This window comes from Oryctolagus cuniculus, chromosome 13 (assembly GCF_964237555.1).
Source record: "Oryctolagus cuniculus chromosome 13, mOryCun1.1, whole genome shotgun sequence".
Taxonomy (NCBI): Eukaryota; Metazoa; Chordata; class Mammalia; order Lagomorpha; family Leporidae; genus Oryctolagus; species Oryctolagus cuniculus.
Window position 1 is genome coordinate 22,458,573 of NC_091444.1, and position 17,618 is coordinate 22,476,190.

At 43.4% G+C, this 17,618-nt stretch overlaps 2 long non-coding RNA genes across 5 annotated transcripts in view; one reads left to right on the forward strand and one right to left on the reverse strand.

The window, feature by feature from the left end:
* The window catches only part of LOC103350988 (uncharacterized), a 185,713-nt gene that overhangs the window by 21,236 nt on the left and 146,859 nt on the right, over window positions 1-17,618 (reverse strand). Inside the window, exons 3-5 of one of the 3 annotated variants that reach the window (XR_011381410.1) lie at window positions 4,013-4,091; window positions 2,792-2,948; window positions 372-451 (exon numbers count right to left, since the gene is read on the reverse strand). This is a non-coding gene — a long non-coding RNA (uncharacterized lncRNA). Of the gene's footprint in view, window positions 1-371; window positions 2,949-4,012; window positions 4,092-17,618 lie in introns of all 3 variants that reach the window. The other 2 variants (XR_011381411.1, XR_011381409.1) reach the window with 2 other exon arrangements.
* Window positions 633-10,775, forward strand: LOC127483424 (uncharacterized). Of its 2 annotated transcripts, XR_011381413.1 has the most exons (4): window positions 633-679; window positions 2,092-2,776; window positions 4,636-4,751; window positions 9,180-10,775. It is a non-coding gene; the product is annotated as an uncharacterized lncRNA (long non-coding RNA). The 2 variants fall into 2 exon arrangements; XR_007909616.2 differs by having other exon boundaries at window positions 2,092-4,751.

The following is a 17,618-nucleotide window of genomic DNA, read 5'->3' on the forward strand; positions in this document are numbered from 1 at the left end:
TGAGGACCAGGGGAGAACCTACCCCAAATTTATTCCTAGAGAAGGGTAGAGAAGGTGGGGTGTTTTCCACCAACTTCCTGCCTGAAATTAGTTGAGAACAGCTTATGGGAGCATGATTTTCCATCACTGCTGACTTGCCCCGTTTGGCCCCAACATGCCCCCAATGATGAGAAAAAGCCCAGAGACAGAGGGGCTCAGTGTGGGCTATCAAGAGCCTTAATTGAAATATCAAGGTGGCACCAATAGCTACAGCATTTCTGCTACAATCTCTTTCGTCTAGGACAGGGGCTTTCCACCCAAATACAGTCTCTGCGATTCTGTTTTTCTTTTGTTTCTGTGCCGTTACCAAGAGAAGTCATCATGCTACTCACCACTTCATCTTCCTGTGCCGAAAAACTTCAATCTATGTTTCACATTCTGTCTTCCCCACGTGCTGGTTCCACATCCCGGGCTGTTGATAGCATGACTGCACTGGGGTATCTCATCATCAACCTTCAAAATTCCAAATTCCTGCTCATTGTTATATAAAATGTTTATTCTTTCTACATATATTTGTTGAACTTCAACTATGGTGCTAGGCATTGCCTAGGTAGTGGGGATATGCCAGTAAATAAAGCATATTTGTTTTCACGGATTTCAAAGTCTGAAGGCAAACAGAGGAATGCAGACACATAAACAGGTGACTCCAGAGCGAGAAGCTCTGGGAACATGGGGGTGGTCCTGGGTGCTGTGGGAGATGAGGGAGGAGTTCACGACTTGGTTGTGAGGTGTGAGGGATGCCTCTTGGAAGAAGAAAGTCCCAGAGGGAGACCTACAAGGATCAGGAGGAATTGATTATCTTTGTCAAGGTTATTTTCTCAAGATCAGCACAGAGCCCAGAATAGAGCAAGTTCTCAATTAATGTTCATCTACTACAAGAACGAGGAAAAAACATTGCAAACAGCAACAAAAATAGAGCAGAGACTCCAAGTTTTGAAAGGAAGGTCTTTGCATTTGGGCAAATGTAAGTGGCCTTGTATGGATAAGTGAGAGATGGATCTCCTTTGTGGAGGAATACCGTGGAGAGAGGAGAGCTGGCACAGACATAGAAATGTGACCACAAGCTGTTAGCACCCACAGTGCACCCCCACCCGCTTCTAGCTCCAGCACCATTTAGAACAGGCCACTGATAGAAGCACTAATCTAGACCTGGGGAGCAGAGAAAGGCCCCAAGCGAATGTGAGGTTTTTTAAAGACTCATTTCACTTCTTTGAAAGGCAGAAATACATAAATTGAGAGAGACAGAGAGAGAGAGAGAGAGAGAGAGAGAGAGCTCTTCAACCTGCTGGGTCACTCCCCAGATAGCTGTAATAGCCAGGCCTGTATCAGGCCACGCCAGGAGCCGGGAGCTTCTTCTGGGTCTCCCACGCGGATGCAGGGGCCCAGGCCTTTTGGCCACCTTCTGCTGCTTTCCCAGGCCATTAGCATTAGAGTCAGTTGGAGTCCAGGCTGCTCTCCTTCCAATCCAGCGCCCATAGGAGATGCCGGCACTGAAGGCAGAGGCTTAACTCCTACATCACAGCGCCGGCCCCGAATGTGCGTTACAAGCTGACACCCGAGAGGTGGAGTCGTTGTTCTAAAAGAGGGGTGGTGACAGCAGTGTGGAAAAGGAGGTGGGGAACGACCTAGGCAAGGGAGCAGGGGACAGGACGAAAGCCCAGACGCGGCCCGCTCCGTGTTTAGGAAGCAGTGCAGCCATCCAGAGGGGAGGACGAGAGCAAGAGGCTGAAGAATCCCTACTGGAAGTGCCGTGTGGAGGTATTTGGGCTTTACTGGAACGTAGTGTGAACTCAAAGGATTTTATGTGGAACAACAGAATTAGGTAGCAGCAAAGCGTGAGGTGGTGGGAAAAGCAGGCTGGCTGGTCACTCAGACAAGACTTCTCAGTGTCAGTGTAAGACCTCAGCGTGGACTTCACAGTTGCAGTTCCAGAGTCGGGCTCTCATCAGCGTAAGGACCGCAGATGGTTTTCTAGTAGTAGAACCCCCCAAGAAACTGGTTTTATAGAGGGTGTGAATTTTCCAGTGACCAGTGTGTTCCCATCTCCTGTAGGGAGCCACTTGTCCCCGCCCTGGAGCAAGGTCTACAGGGGAGAACATCAGAGGTCGCTTCTTAAGCTGGACTTGGAGGAGAGAGAGATTTCACTCAAGCCTGCAGCTCTCAGCTCTGACTGCACAGAATCACAGTATTGTTTTTAACAATACTGGTACCCTTCGGAGACCAGTGAAGTCAAAACCTCTGGGAGTAAGCTTTAGGTGTCTGTAAATCTCTCATGTAATTCTAATGTGCAGCCACTGATCTAGGCCCTGCCGTAACCTGATGACGGCTTCCCTGGTGAGTAGATGTCCTTGTCCCTCCAAATCCAGCATTTGCTGGGTTGGACAAGAATGGGTACACACTGGCAACTTTCTGGTCTCTGACCTCAAGAGTTCTGGTTTTTGTTCTGTTGACGTATACTTTCTTTTTCATTACAAGAGATTTCAAGCATACAAGAAAAATAGTGTGACTAATGAACGTGCCCCTAAAAGACCAAGCTTTGTCAAATCCTACTATTTTGTATATGCAGATATTTTCATAAAATTACAGGTATGGATTTAGGTCTCCTGTACTGCCCTGTGCAAATGCAGTTTCCTTCTTTCTCTGCTTAGAGGTGATCTCTCTTCCTCAGGTGGAATTCACCCTTTCTATGCATGTTTTATCCTTCCACCAGAAATGGATACAGACTGGTAAGTTTTAGGTAAGTGATACCAACCTACACATATCCTGTTGCTTGCCACCTTTGCTTGATTATGTTTTTGAGAATTCCCATGCTGATACATGTGATAATTCAATCACTGTCACCAGTATACACATTCCAGAAGTTTCTATAAAAGCAACTTCCATTTGTTTCTCTTGGGTGCACTACATACCTGAAAGTGGAATGGTTGGGTCAATTGCACATACAATTTTAAAGCGAAAACTCTATCTTTAAAAGACTTTAACAGATATGGCCCAAATTACTTTCCAGATCTGTTCCAAGTTACTCTCCCACCAGCCAGATGTGAAAATTCCCTTTGAGTCACAACTTCTTCAGCACTTGGCACTGTCAGACTTTAAACGTTGGCCAGCATGTAGGCATGAAATAATACTGTTTCTAAGTTGTAATTCCTCAGTTACTGGTGAGGTTGAGCATTTTCTTATACATTTATTGGCTATGCTATCTTCCTTTTCTGGGAAACAGTGATCATGAATTTTTTTAGCCTGAGCACAATTATTTAGCATAGAATAAGTTTTTAAAATATTCTTCAGAAGGGAATATTTCAAAAATGTGCTTGTCAATGGAAATGTAGAATCAGATACCTATTTGATCATGAATTATTACAAATTACAAAGAATTCTCAGAGGACAATATTAAAGTATCTTGGTACATAAAAGCCAAAAGTGAGAAAATGTAGGCAATTCAAAGTTTGGGAAAGAAGAGGATTGGGATGAAACAATGGACAGCATTGAAGGAAAAGCACTCCTCTGTCTTAACCAACAGCAGAGGGGAAGGGATTTCATCGTTTTTATGGACCCCATATTTTACCTACCAGAAAATTCCATTTCATAATGGTCAGACAGAGAAGGGGACTCCCAACATCACCTTCCACAAGAAAAGATGCTTCCTGGAAAGAGGATGAGGCCGCACCGACACTGAAATCTTTTGGGAACTAGAACATGTGCACAGTCATTTTGTTACTCACAGAAGTTTGTGACCTGCAATTAACCTTTGGGATCGCCTAATTACACTAGGATGAAGTGTTTGTCTGTTTTGTACAGCAATTAGAATGGTATCTGGACTACCCCATGTGTTCAAGTAAGCATTTGTTGAATGAGTCAATAAATGGGAAAACTAATTAATACTAACACATAAAAATATCATTTTGTTTGCTTATGATTTTTCCAAAAACAAAACCTATTTCAGTGTTAGAACCCATGGGAGCAAGGCTCTTACATGGAACAGAAGTGAACAGCAGCTCATTTGCCAGTTCCCTCAGAGTCTCAGCTTTCAAAACCCCGAGGAGTCTCTTCAACTGTTAGGAAAACAAAGATAAGCATAACACAAACCGAGTTACACTGATTTCAGTGTGGGATTTCCAGGTTGATTTTTCTCAAATTAGAAATCCCTCGGGAAGGCTTGCTATGGAGAAATGGGGATCACCATGAAAGGACTCCAAAAAGTTGATGGAAAATGAAATTAGAGCTACATTTAAGACAATATAAAACATTTTGCAATTCATGCATATTCTATGATACACATTTTCCTCCAACATTTTTTTCAAAAGTGCTTTTTTCTCAAAGAATCAGTCAGCCAGGACAGTGGGTATTGTATTCTGTACCTCTGGGGGCATCCCTGGAGAGGCAAATCCTGTCCATATCATTGTTAGCTGTCCACTTCATCAATATGATAAGAAAAACATTCAGTTCCTCCAAATTCCACAAGATTTCCCCTTCAGGGGCCAGCGTTGTGGTACAGTGGGTTCGGATACCACTTCTGACACTAGCATCCCATGTCAGAGTGCCACTGTGTGTCCTGCTTGCTCTGTTTCCCATACAACTTCCTACTGATGCCCCCAGGAAGGCAGCGGACTATGGCCTACGTGCTTGGGCCCTTATCACCTATGGGAGACAACCAGTTGGTGTTCATGCTGCTGGCTTCAGCCTGGTCCAGACCTGGCCAATGTGGTCATTTGGTGAGTAAACCAAGATTCTCTCTCTCTCTCTCTCTCTCTTTCTCTCTCTCTTTCCCTTTCTCTCCATCACTCTGCCTTTCAAATAAATAAATAAATAAATATTTAAGAAAAAGACTTGGGGCCAGCACTGTGGCACAGCGGTTAAAGCTGCTGCCTGCAGTGCCGGCATCCCATATAGGCGCTGTTTTGAGTCCCGGCTGCTCCATTTCCAATCTAGTTCTCTGCTATGGCCTAGGAAAGCAGTAGAAGATGGCCCAAGTCCTTGGGCCCCTGCATATGCAGGGGAAACTCAGAAGAAGCTCCTGGCTCCTGGCTTTGGATAGGTGCAGCTCCAGCCATTGCAGCCAATTGGGGAGTGAACCAGCAGACGGAAGACCTCTCTCTCTCTCTCTCTCTCTCTCTCTCTCTCTCTCTCCTTCTTCTCTCTGTGTAACTCTGACTTCCAAGTAAAATAAATAAATCTTAAAAAAAAAAGACTTTCCCTTCAGTAATACGTTACTGTTGGCAGAAATAGTTAATAGAGTAGTAAGTACAGTAGACAGACTTATGAGAGGAGGAAAAGGGCCGGCTGCAAGTTAGTCATGGAAAGAGAAGCTAGGCTCGGAGGAAGCGGTGTGATGCATTATTCCATGCTCAGACTGGAAAGTGACTTCCCACTCAGGGGAATTGTCCTCATTTTCCAAATAGACTTTGGTCCAGGGAGGTGGGAGAAGCACGACAGCAATGCTCAGAGGAGAGAGTGATGCAATGAGAGAACAATTAAGAATGGATGCAGTGGAAGGCAGAAACAGACAGCACGATAGAGCCTGGTGGGAGGGCTGAAGCTTAGCCTCTTTGTGTGACTGCAGCTTTGTGCTGCTCTGTTCCTGGAGCAGAGACCAAAGTCTGGCCCAAATCAGGCTTCCCAGCACACGGGTCTTCCTGCCTGGTGGGGGCCCTGTTCCACAACCTTTGCAAAGAGCCACAGACTCCATCAGGACATCCTCCTGCCTGCTGTTGAGGTTCCAAGACCGCTGTCAACCAAGTAGCAATGCTTGCAAAACAAAAGATCCCTGAAGGAAACCCTCATGTCTGGACACTTGCAGCAAGTCCACATTTTACTACTTATATGCTACTTCTTCTACCAAGTGTTTTGAAGAGGTAAAATTGTTAGATATATCATGGACAAAATACTGGGGAATTATGACCTATAACTTACGATGGCTGAAGACCTCCATGATGTTACAAGATAAATGAGTACTAATAGGAATAGTGAATGTGTTTAAATAGTGGTTTATTAATATTTTCATTTAACTTTGACTCAAGAGCTCTTTCCTAAAATGTCTGAAGGAAGAATTTTGTTTCCTTTGATTTGCTATAGATTGACAGTGGAACTTGAAATGGCCAATTGCCTCTTTTTTTTTTAAGATTTTATTTCTTTGAAAGGTAGATTTACAGAGAGAGAGAGGGAGAGACAGAGAGAAATCCACTGGTTCACTCCCCAAATGGTCACAATGGCCAGAGCTGAGCCAATCTGAAGCCAGGAACTTTTCGGTCTCCCATGTGGATGCAGGAGTCCAAGAACTTTGGCCATTTTCCACTGCTTTCCCAGGCTAAAAGCAGAGAGCTGGATCGGAAGAGGAGCAGGCACCCATATGGGATGCCGGCGCCACAGGTGGAGGCTAAGCATACTATGCCACAGTGCTGACCTGCTAATTTGCCTCTTAAAATGATACATTAGCTGGCAAGAAGTTACAGGCTTCCTGGGAATTTTATAGTTTGGGGGATGATAGATTGTCTGACGTCCCTTTCTGCTGTAACAGCTGATTTACATTTCTTTACTCCAATATTAACCAGAATTAAAAGTGAGATCGACTCTGTGCGAATGTGTTTCTGTTTACTCACTGGGGCTCCCTCATTGTCTTGTACTATTTAACGTAGTGACTGTAAGCTACAGACCCTTTCCGAACCTTGACCTTCAGCTGTTGGCTATCATTGATCTACTTCTACTTGTCCTACTTGACGATCTGTACTCTCACATTGTTTGTGCTCATCAGTAGTCTGGGAAGTTTAAAAAGGGATCTTGGGGGGCAGGGTGGGGTAGGTGTTTGGGACACTGATTGAGATGCTGCTGGGGACGCCTGTACCCCAGATCAGAACACCTGAGTTGAATTCCTGGCTCTGCTCCCAAGTCCACTCCCTGCTAGTGCACACCCTGGGAAGCAGCAGAGGACAGATCACATACTTGGGTACCTGCCACCCATGTGGGAGATGCAGACAGAGTTCCTGGCTCCTGGCTTCTGTCTGATCCAACCTTGGCTGTTGCAGGCATTTGGTGAATGAATCAGTAGATGGGAAACCTACTTGACTGTTTGTATGTCTTTGCGTTTCATATAAATAAAACTACATTTTCAAAAAAACAACATAGAAAGGGATTTTTGGAACTATTTACAAAATAAAATAAAGGTTTTATTAGGTTTAGTTTGCTGGGATTTTTTTTTTTTTATTTGACAAAGATAGACAGAGTGAGAGAGAGAGAGAGAGAGAGAGAGAGAGAAAGGTCTTCCTTCCGTTGGTTCACCCCTCAAATGGCCGCTACGGCCGGCGCACTGTGCCGATCCAAAGCCAGGAGCCAGGTGCTTCCTCCTGGTCTCCCACGCGGGTGCAGGGCCCAAGCACTTGGGCCATCCTATGCTGCCCTCCCGGGCCACAGCAGAGAGCTGGACTGGAAGAGGAGCAACCGGGACTAGAACCTGGCGCCTATATGAGATGCTGGCACCGCAGGCAGAGGATTAACCAAGTGAGCCAGGCGCCGGCCCCTGCTGTTATTTTTAAGTTTACAGAAATTGCTTTTATTTTAACCTTATCCTAACTCAAGTGAACATGCTGATTTGTAGCTCTTAGAGATAGATTATGATTGCTTTAATAGGTTTATATAGGCCTATATACTTGTATGCATGTTATTTCTTATTTATTTGTAAGTCAGAATTACAAGGAGAGAGGGAGAGAGGGAGGGAGAGAGAGAAATCTTCAATCTGCTGGTTCACTCTTCAAATGGCCACAATGGCTGGGGCTAGGCCAGGCTGAAATCAGGAGCCAGGAGCTTCTTCCAGGTCTCCCACTTGGGTGCAGCGGCCCAAGTACTTGGACCATCTTTCGCTGCTTTCCCAGGCACATTAGCAGGGAGCTGGATCAGAAGTGGAGCATCTAGGACTTGAACCGTTGCCAATATGGGATGTCACTGCTCCAGACAGCGGCTTCACATGCTGTGCCACAGTGCTGGCCCTGTATTATTTCTGTAATGAACAAATTAAGTTTTCACAGTGTTACTTATGTATATATTAATTACCAATTTTATAGATTATTGATTTTTTTAAAACTATGTATTTATTTATTTGAAAGGCAGAATTATAGAGGCGGAGTCAGAGAGAGAGAGAAGCCTTCTATCGCTGGTTCACTCCCCAGATGGCCGCAACAGCTGGAGCTGTCCAATCTGAAGGCAGGAGCCAGGAGCTTCCTCTGGGTCCCTGAAATGGGTGCAGAGGCCGATAGACCTGGACCATCCTCCATTGCTTTCCCAGGCCACAGCAGAGAGCTGGATCCTGAAGTGGGGCAGCCAAGACTTGAACCAGCACCCACATAGGATGCTGGCACTGCAGGCGGCAGCCTTACCCACTATGCCACAGTGCCAGCCCCAGATTATTGATTTTAATGAAATTCAAACTTATTTCACTTGATTACTCTTTATTTTCGGTATTGAGAATAATTCTAATTTCTCTTAAAACACAATCTGAAATCCAATTTATTAAAATCATTTTGCTTCCCAGGAGAATATCAAATGTTCTTGGTCTTCAAAAATGCCTTTCTAGGGGTTGGTGCAGCCAGTTAGGCCACACCTGTGATGCTCCATCCCCTATGAGTGCCAGTTCAAGTCCCAGCTGCTCCACTTCCATCCAGCTGCCTGCTAAAGCACCTGGGAAATGTAGGGGAAGATGGCCAAGTGCTTGGGCCCCCGCCATCCATGTGGGAGACCAGGATGAATTCCAAGTTCCTGGCTTTGGCCTGGCCTAGCCCTGACTGTTGTGGTCATCTGGGAGGAGTGAACCAATGGATGGAAGATCTCTCTCTCTCTCTCTCCCTCTCTCTGCTTCTCCCTCTCTCTCTCTAACTCTTCCTTTCAAATAAATAAAATATTTTTTAAAAATACCTTTTTAAAATCCCACTTTGACTTTCTTTATAACCTTGAATATATATCTCAATGAACTACCAATAAGCTGTAGAAATTTTCACTTTCTTTCCTCAATATTCAAATTTTCAGCAAAGAACACTTGAAAAATACTTGGCTGCTGGGTAAATTAAAGCAAGTGAATTCTTAATGCAATTTTGTGGAAAGTGTTTGGGACTTTCTTTAATGTCAGCAGTAATTTAGTTTATTCATTATTTTTAAAGTGAACCATAGGTTAGGAAGATCAACTGAAGAATTTCTCCACATTTCAGAGTAAAATAGAAATAAAGAAGAGGGGTTATGATTAAGACTTTGTCTTCCTGAAGCCAAAGACCTTTGTTTAAATTAAAATTTGGATCAACTCCAGTTAGGGAAACAAAGGGGCTATTAGGAAAGTGTGAGGAGGCTTGGAAGGAGTGGGAAGGAAGCCCTTGCACTGCCCACGGCCCCTCGCTGCTCTGCTCAGCACAGCCAGCAGCCACCGCAGGGGCGGAGATGGGACCCGGGGATGATCCGTCTGATGTCCTCAGGGTGACCTCATTCGGATGTTCTGCACCCCCGGGAACTCTGAGTGGGCCAGTGTGTGCTTCAGCACGCCATAAACACAGGACCTGTAGCAGACTAAATACAGTAAACGTGGTCCTCAGAACAGGTCCCAAACAGCCCGACCCCCGTCTGCCACGGCTTGGAAGGAGTGCAGACAGAAAAGGTGATGAAATGCCTGCAGGGCGTGAGGCAGCCTGGAAAGCCCCGGGCGAGGTCCCCAGGCCCACCCCGCACCGCATCACGACCAGCAACACCACCTGCTCTCAAGGCTCTGGGTTGTCAAGACGTTGACCATTTCTGGGGGAAGCTTGTTGATGACTTTAAGGGACACAAGGATTCCAGGACAACTGACCATGGAGGGCGCTGCTTTCCAACGAGCCACCCACCCTCGCTGGGATCGGGACCCTGCTGCTGCTTATCCAGATGCTGCAGAGAATATTCCTCTTTCGGTGACTCCTGAATGAACTTCTCTCACTGTGGAGAACCCAACATTCGCCATCCTTCTCCCCAGTGTGGAAAGCCCCTAAAGGGAGCGCTTCCTCTTCTGCACTTCAAGTTAACTGACCAGATTTTTTCCCAAAAAATCTCTAGGAATATTTTTTTTTCACTTAATGACTTTTACATTGTAGTCAAGATACCCATGTTTCAAGTAGCATTAGTTTAATTCATTATAAAACATTGAAATCAATTTTTAAGATATCTGACGTGAGAAAAATTGTCATGGAAAATGATTTTCTTCTCTTGGAGTGACCCATGTGCACTATGCCATGTATGTGTGTGTGTGTCCTTGGCAATACCCCCAATGAATTCCAGGCCCCAGACCCCAGAAGCACCAAAGACCACAACCCGCAGATGTGTTAGCCACATCTGTACAATGGCATCTGCTTGGTGCTGGCGTGAGAATCCATCCACAAGCTATGATCTAAGGGTCGGCTGGATGTGAAGATAATTTTGTTGTAAGGAAGGGGAACTGCAAAGTCTAGTTGCACGTGGTTTGATATGAGTCTCTTTAACAATTCACCAGAACTTCGGAAGTTCCAAAACAGATCATAGTAATAGATAATATCTTTGGATAAATCACAAAGTGGGAAGCATTTTGCTGAGGGCTTTTGGCTGGGCTTCATTCATTAGGCAAACTTACCAAGTCTTCTGGGTCCATCTGCAGCAATGACTTACTGTACACTTCTAATATTCTTTATTGCTTTTATTTTAATATTTATATTTTCTCTTGTACTCTCCCACTAATCATTTCAAAATTAAATAGACTTTTCAAAGAACCCAATTTGATTCTTGTCTGTTTTGTATTTGGTGAATTTTCACCCTATTTTTAGTATCTCCTTCCTTCTACTTTCTTTCTCTAACTTCCTGAGAATCTCCTTCTAGAACTTCCATTAGGTACATCTCACACATTTTCATAAGCAACATTCCTCTCTGGTTCAGTCTAAAATACATGCTCATATATGTTATTTGTTATGATTTGCTTCCTCTGACCCAAGATACATGATATATCTTTCTTTTCAAAATGTATTTGTTTACTTATTGATTTCTAGCTTAATGGTATTGAGGTCAGAGAACAGGTCCTGAATGATTTTGATCTTTGAAGCTTTATGAGACCTACCCATAATTTACTCACTTTTTGTGACTTTTCCCTGTGAACCTGGGGAAGAAAAGAGAAGTATGCCATGTTTGTCAGGTACAGTGTTCTGCAAGGTGCTCACCTCTCCTATGTGAATCACATGGTATGAGTTTTCATTTTATTTATTTATTTATTTTTATTATTTATTTTCAATTTATCCTATATGGGTGCTGGTGTGAGTTCCAGCTGCTCCACTTCCTATCCAGCTCTCTGCTATGGCCTGGGAAATCAATGGAAGATGGACCAAGTGCTTGGGCCCCTGTGTCCACATGGGAGAATCAGAAGAAGCTCCTGGCTCTGGGCTTCAGATCAGCCCAGCTCCAGCCGTTGTGGTCACTTGGGGAGTGAACCAGCGGATGAAGGACCTCTCTCTCTCTCTCTCTCTCTCTCTCTCTCTCTCTGCCTCAGCCTCCCTGTAACTCTGCCTTTCAAATAAATAAATAAATCTTTAAAAAAATTTAAAAAGTTATTTATTTTTTCTCTTTTTTTCAATTCTATTTTCCATGGAATTTTTTTAGTTAATTTTTATTTATCTGCTTTTTATTTATTTGAAAGGCAGAGAGATAGAGAAAGAGAGAGAGGGAGACAGAGGCAGGTAGACAGATGGACAGGCACACAGAGATCTTCCGTCCACCATTTCACTTCCCAAAATTCCTGCAACACCCAGGGAATGGGCCAGGCCAAAGCCAGAATCCTGGAACTCAATCCTGGTCTCCCACGTGGGTAGCAGGGAATCCAAATACTTAGGCCACTATATACACATCCCAGGGTGGACATTAGTAGGAAGCTGGAATTGGAAGCATAGCTGGGACTTGAAATCTGGCACTCTTAATATGGGATATGGGTGTCCCATATGGCGTTTTAATTGCTGTACCAAATGCTGACCCCTGAACTTTTATTGAGCTATAATTCACATCCCATGAAATTCATCCATGTAAAAGATACAATTTAATGACTTTTAGTATGCTCACAGACACGTGCAGCTGTCATCAGAGTCAGTTTCAAACACTTTCATCACCCCAAGAAGGCACCCATTCTCTTCGGTATCATCCTCCTGTTGCTTCCTTTTATCCTGCCCTCCCTGGTAAGCAATGATTACGCGATTTCTTTCCGTTCTCTGCTGTGCACTGTCACATGCATGGGACCAGTAATGTCTGGTCTTCTGTGACGGGTGTCTTTCATGTAGCAGGTTTTCAAGGCTCACCTATGTTGGAGCATGTGTCAGTCCTTCCTGCCTTTTTATGGTTGAGTAATATTCCAAGGTGTGGATGGATCCCACTTTCTGTATCACCATTCATTACTTTTTTGACATTTGGATTTTTGACACCTTTTGGCTGTTGTGAATAATGCAGCTACAAACTTTCATGTACAAGGTGTTTATTTTTTGTATATGTGTGTTCATGTGTGAACTATGTTTTCATCTCTCAGATATACATTTAGGTGTAAAATTGCTGGGTTTAACTGTTTGAAGAGCTACCACACTGTTGAAGTACCTGCAGCATTTTACATTCCCACTAGCAGTGTATGAGGGTTCCCATTCTCTCCATCTTCCCTAACAAGTTTTTGCTGACTTTTTCGTTCTAGCTATCCTAGTGAGACTTGCTTTCTGTTTCCAGTGGCTCCAAAGTCTGTAAAAAATCAAAGCCTGATTCTCCTGCACATCTAAAATGCACTACTGTTTTCTCCTTTAGCCTTGATAATTTCAGTTACTTGTTCTGACTATGTATAAAGAGATCTCTAGATAGATAGATAGATAGAGATAGGTTCCTGCACACACATCCATGTATGCACACATACAGATTGCAACACTTAGAGTTCTTTTCATTGGAATGATTTATCCAGTTAACCTAGCTCATAATATTATTAAAAGTAGAATTCTGTTTTTTGTTATTCATATATTCTGAATAATAATATTTTTAATTATATGTATTGCAAATGTCTTAATTTATGCATATGATTTTTCTCTTTTAATAGTATCTTTTAATGAACAGAGTTCTTAGTTGTTGGGGCTAGCACTGTGGTGCACTGAGTTGAACCACCACTTGCAAGGCCAGCATCTCATATCAGAATGTAGGTTCAATCCAGCTTTCTGCTAATGCACCTGGGAAGGCAATTGAAGAAGGCATAGCCTGGCCCAGCCCTAGCTGTTTTGGCCATAGGGGAAGGAACCAGTGGTTGGAAGGTCTTTCTCTCTCTGTCTATTTCTCTCTGTATCTTTCAAATAAGTAAACAAATAAATGAATCTTTAAAAAAAAGAGATTGAAAAGGCAAGCTGCCAAGTGGGGAAAGACGTTTACAATATGTACATCCAACAGAGTCCTCAAATCAATAGCAACATAGAGGACCAGCAGCTACAACTCCAGTGGAACAAAGTCATGGAAAAGACGCTTCAGAAGAGAAAGATATCTAAAGAGCAATTACGTGTATTTGTTTTAGAGATTTGTTTATCTATTTGAGAGGCAGGGTTACAGACAGAGAGAGGGAGAGACAGAGTTCCTCCATCCTCTGGTTCACTCCCCAGTTGGCCACAACAGCCAGAGCTAAGCCGATTTGAAGTCAGGAGCCAGGAGCCTTCCCAGGTCCCCTATGCAGGTGCAGGGACCTAAGCACTTGGGCCATCTTCTGCTGCTTTCCCAGGCCATAAACAGGGAGCTGGACCAGAAGAGGAGCAGCCAGGGCATGAACGGGCATCCGCAAGGGATGCCGGCGCCGCAAGTGGAGGCCTAACCCACTATGCCACAGTGCCAGCCTCCAATTACATGTATTTAACAGGGAATCAACAGAAAGAAAAAAGTTCTTAGATGTTGTATAGTTAAGTTCATTTGTCTTTTCCTATACCTTTTTCATTTTTCTATTGTAAGAATTGTGTGGATGCCGTATCATTTGGTATTAAGTTACAAATCGTGCCTTACGGAATCATACCACCCAAATGACAATATACTCTTCTTTCTCCAGTTTAAAAAAATGGAGGGGCCGGATACTGAGGACTCTTGGGGCTGCTAGTAGTGTTTTGTTCTTAATTTGGGTATCAGTTATTAATATGCTTAGAATACCAAAAACTGTCCAGCGCCACGGCTCAATAGGCTAATCCTCTGCCTGCGGCACCGGCACACCGGGTTCTAGTCCTGGTCGGGGCGCCAGATTCTGTCCTGGTTGCCCCTCTTCCAGACCAGCTCTCTGCTGTGGCCCAGGAAGGCAGTGGAGGATGGTCCAAGTGCTTGGGCCCTGCACCCCATGGGAGACCAGGAGAAGCACCTGGCTCCTGGCTTCTGATCAGCGCGGTGCGCTGGCTGCAGTGTGCCAGCTGCGGCGGCCATTGGAGGGTGAACCAATGCAAAAGGAAGACCTTTCTCTCTGTCTCTCTCTCTCACTGTCCACTGTGCCTGTCAAAAATAAAAAAAAAAAAAAGCAAACAATACCAAAAACTCATTTGTCTGTACACCTATATGCATTTCTTGGTATCTATGCTGTATTTCAATAAAATATTTAAATAACAAAAAAAGGTTTAAAAAATAAGTGATGAAATAAAGAAATATTGCCTTACCTCGAGATCATAAAAATACTTACACATGTATTTTCTCCTGTATGTTTTGATATTTTGCCTTTCATACTTAAACCAGTATTGTGAATAGAATTAAAGTAAGATAGAGATCGAATTTCATGGCTCTGTTTGTGTAATTAATTGTCCCCAAAGCATTTGTTGAACAATTCCTTCTTCATCAGCGACCTTTTGTGCCATCCATGCCTTGTATCTATTTCTACCCAGGAGGTTTTTCTCTTTTTCTCGTTAATCTATTTGTCCACCCACTTGCCAACACCGTATCATCCTAAAGAGTCTGTATAGCTTCATACCTAAAAAGGGAATATTACTAGATGTCACCTGGACTACTCCTGTTCTTTTCCTCTTCTTTTATGTATTTAGACACTGTTTGGTCTCTTGTCAAATGTAGTTAAGTTTTGACTAAAATTGCAGTGAATGTGTAGACCAGTTGGTAGAGTTGATATATTTTTTACCAAGTCTCCCTATCTGTGAATATGCTTATTTTTCCATTTATTTAAGTCAGATTCAATTTTTCTGAACAACAATTTGTAATTTCCACATAAATATTCTTCACATATTTTGTTATACTCATTTCTGGTAAGTATCTTATCTTTAAAATGAATCCATTTTAAAATAGCATGGTCCCATATGGGCGCCGGGTTCTAGTCCCAGTTGCTCTTCTTCCACTCCAGCTCTCTGCTGTGGCCCGAGAGGGCAGTGGAGGATGGCCCAAGTGCTTGGGCTCTTGCACCCGCATGGGAAACTGGAAGGAAGCACCTGGCTCCTGGCTTCGGATTGGCACAGTGCCGCCCGTGGCGGCCATTTGGGGAGTGAACCAGTAGAAGGAAGACCTTTCTCTCTGTCTCTGTCTCTCTCTCTCTCTCACTGTCTATAACTCTGCCTGTCAAATAAAAAAAAAATAGCATGATTCTAATATGTCACCATAAAGAATATTTGTTGTGAGGGTTTTTGTAAAGACCATTATCAGGCTAATGGAATGCTTTATTATTTTTTATTTAATTAAAAATATTTTAAAATATCTGCTAAATGTATTAAATACTTTGATTATGGGCTTACCATTAAGGTATATTTGAAAGTGTGAAACCCTTACAGCTTTCCCAGTACTACTTCCTCTGTGGAGGGAGGTGTTTCCTTCAGGCAAAAGCCGAGGACCAGGTTCTTCCAGGTTCCTCAGCTTAATTCAAGAAATTTAAGTACATCACCTTCTTTGTGAAAATCCCTACACCGAAAACTCAGTCTCATTATTGTCATAAACATTGACATTTGCTCCAGGGTAAGCTACTTTTGCAAACACATACAAATCACTTCCATTTCAGTTCCATTTGTATCTTTCTTTTCTATTGTCCTCACTGGCACCAACTCCAATGCATTCTGGATTTTGTTTAATGTAAACAACTACAAAATCCTTCCAATGCATACTACTGTGGTTTGCGCATCCCCCAAAAGTTCAGTTTAAAAACTTGGTCCCCAGGGAGGCACTACGGGGAGGTGCTGGAATCTTTGAGACATGGGGCCTGGTTGGAGATCCTGGGCCATTGGGGACATACCTTTGCCCGGCTTGGGGGGGCCCAGTCTCCCTCTCTCTGAAGTCCCGTTGGGTGATGTAAGTTCCCTCACACACACACTTCCAGCATGATGTGCTGCCATCAGCCACCCTAGCAGAGATCAAACCTCTGGGCCTGCTAGATCTTGGACTTTGAATCGTCAAATACTAGGAACTAAATAAACCTTGTCTCTTTGTAAAGTTAACTGTCATTTTAGTGACAAAAAGTTGGTTAGTACCTAAATGCACTAAGTGTAGTACATAGTGGTTAAACTGCAGAATCTCCATCCACCAATCCACTACCCTGATGGAATATATTTCTTCAAAACCATTCTATTGAGTTTCTAGCATGTTCTAGGTAATATTATTAAAGCTAAGGGACTTGGACATAGTTAAAACCAAACAGAGAGACAAAAACTCCTGTCTCTGTGGATCCTGCATTGTATAGAGAGACAGACACAAACGGTATCATCGTAAGATACGTAATGTGTTCAGTAGAGCCAAGTGCTACAACAGGAAGGAGAAGGTAGGTAAAAATGTAAGATCTTACCTAGGGACTGTCTCCCTGAGAAGACTGGAAAGAAATGAGGGCGCTGGCTCTGGGACGTCAGGAGAACACTGTGGGCAAAGGACCTCCTTAGAGCAGGAGAAGTGTTTTCTGGAACAGAAGAGGCCACTGTGGCCGATGGGAAGAAGGCGAAATCAGCAGAAGAGGGACTCAGAGTGGTGAGGGGGACGCAGGTTACATTGGACTAATTAGGGCAGAGTCAGGGCATTCGTTTTTCCACTTGAAAGAAATAGGAAAAACTACTGGGGGGGTTGGAACAGAAAGGAGTAGGTTTGTTTTGTTTTGATAGAAGTTTAAGCAAGATTGTTACAGAATACTAGACTTTCAGCACAATTACAGGACTTGGGTTTTGTGTTGATAAATGTTTATTTGTAAAAGAATATATTGAGGGGAGGAGGGGTTGAGCAGCCATTTGCGTGGTGGTTAGGACAATCACATCCTGTACCTGAACCTGCTTCCAGTTCCTGCTCCACTTTGGATCCAGCTTCTTGCTAATGAGCACCCTGCGAGGCAGCAGGGGATGACACTGGTAACTGAGTCCCTGCCACCCACATGGCAGACCAGGATGGAGGCCCAGTTTCCTGGCTTTGGCATATGCAGGCATAGGGGGAGTGACACAAATGAAAGATTTCTCTCTCTCTCTCTCTCTCTCTCTCTCTCTCTCCCCATCAATCTTTCAAATAATAAAAAAAAAGAATATATATTGGAAATCCAGGCATGACACAAGAATAATCACCAAACATTTCATGAATCTAAAATAAAAATTATAGGAATATATATTATATATATTTATTATATATTTATATAT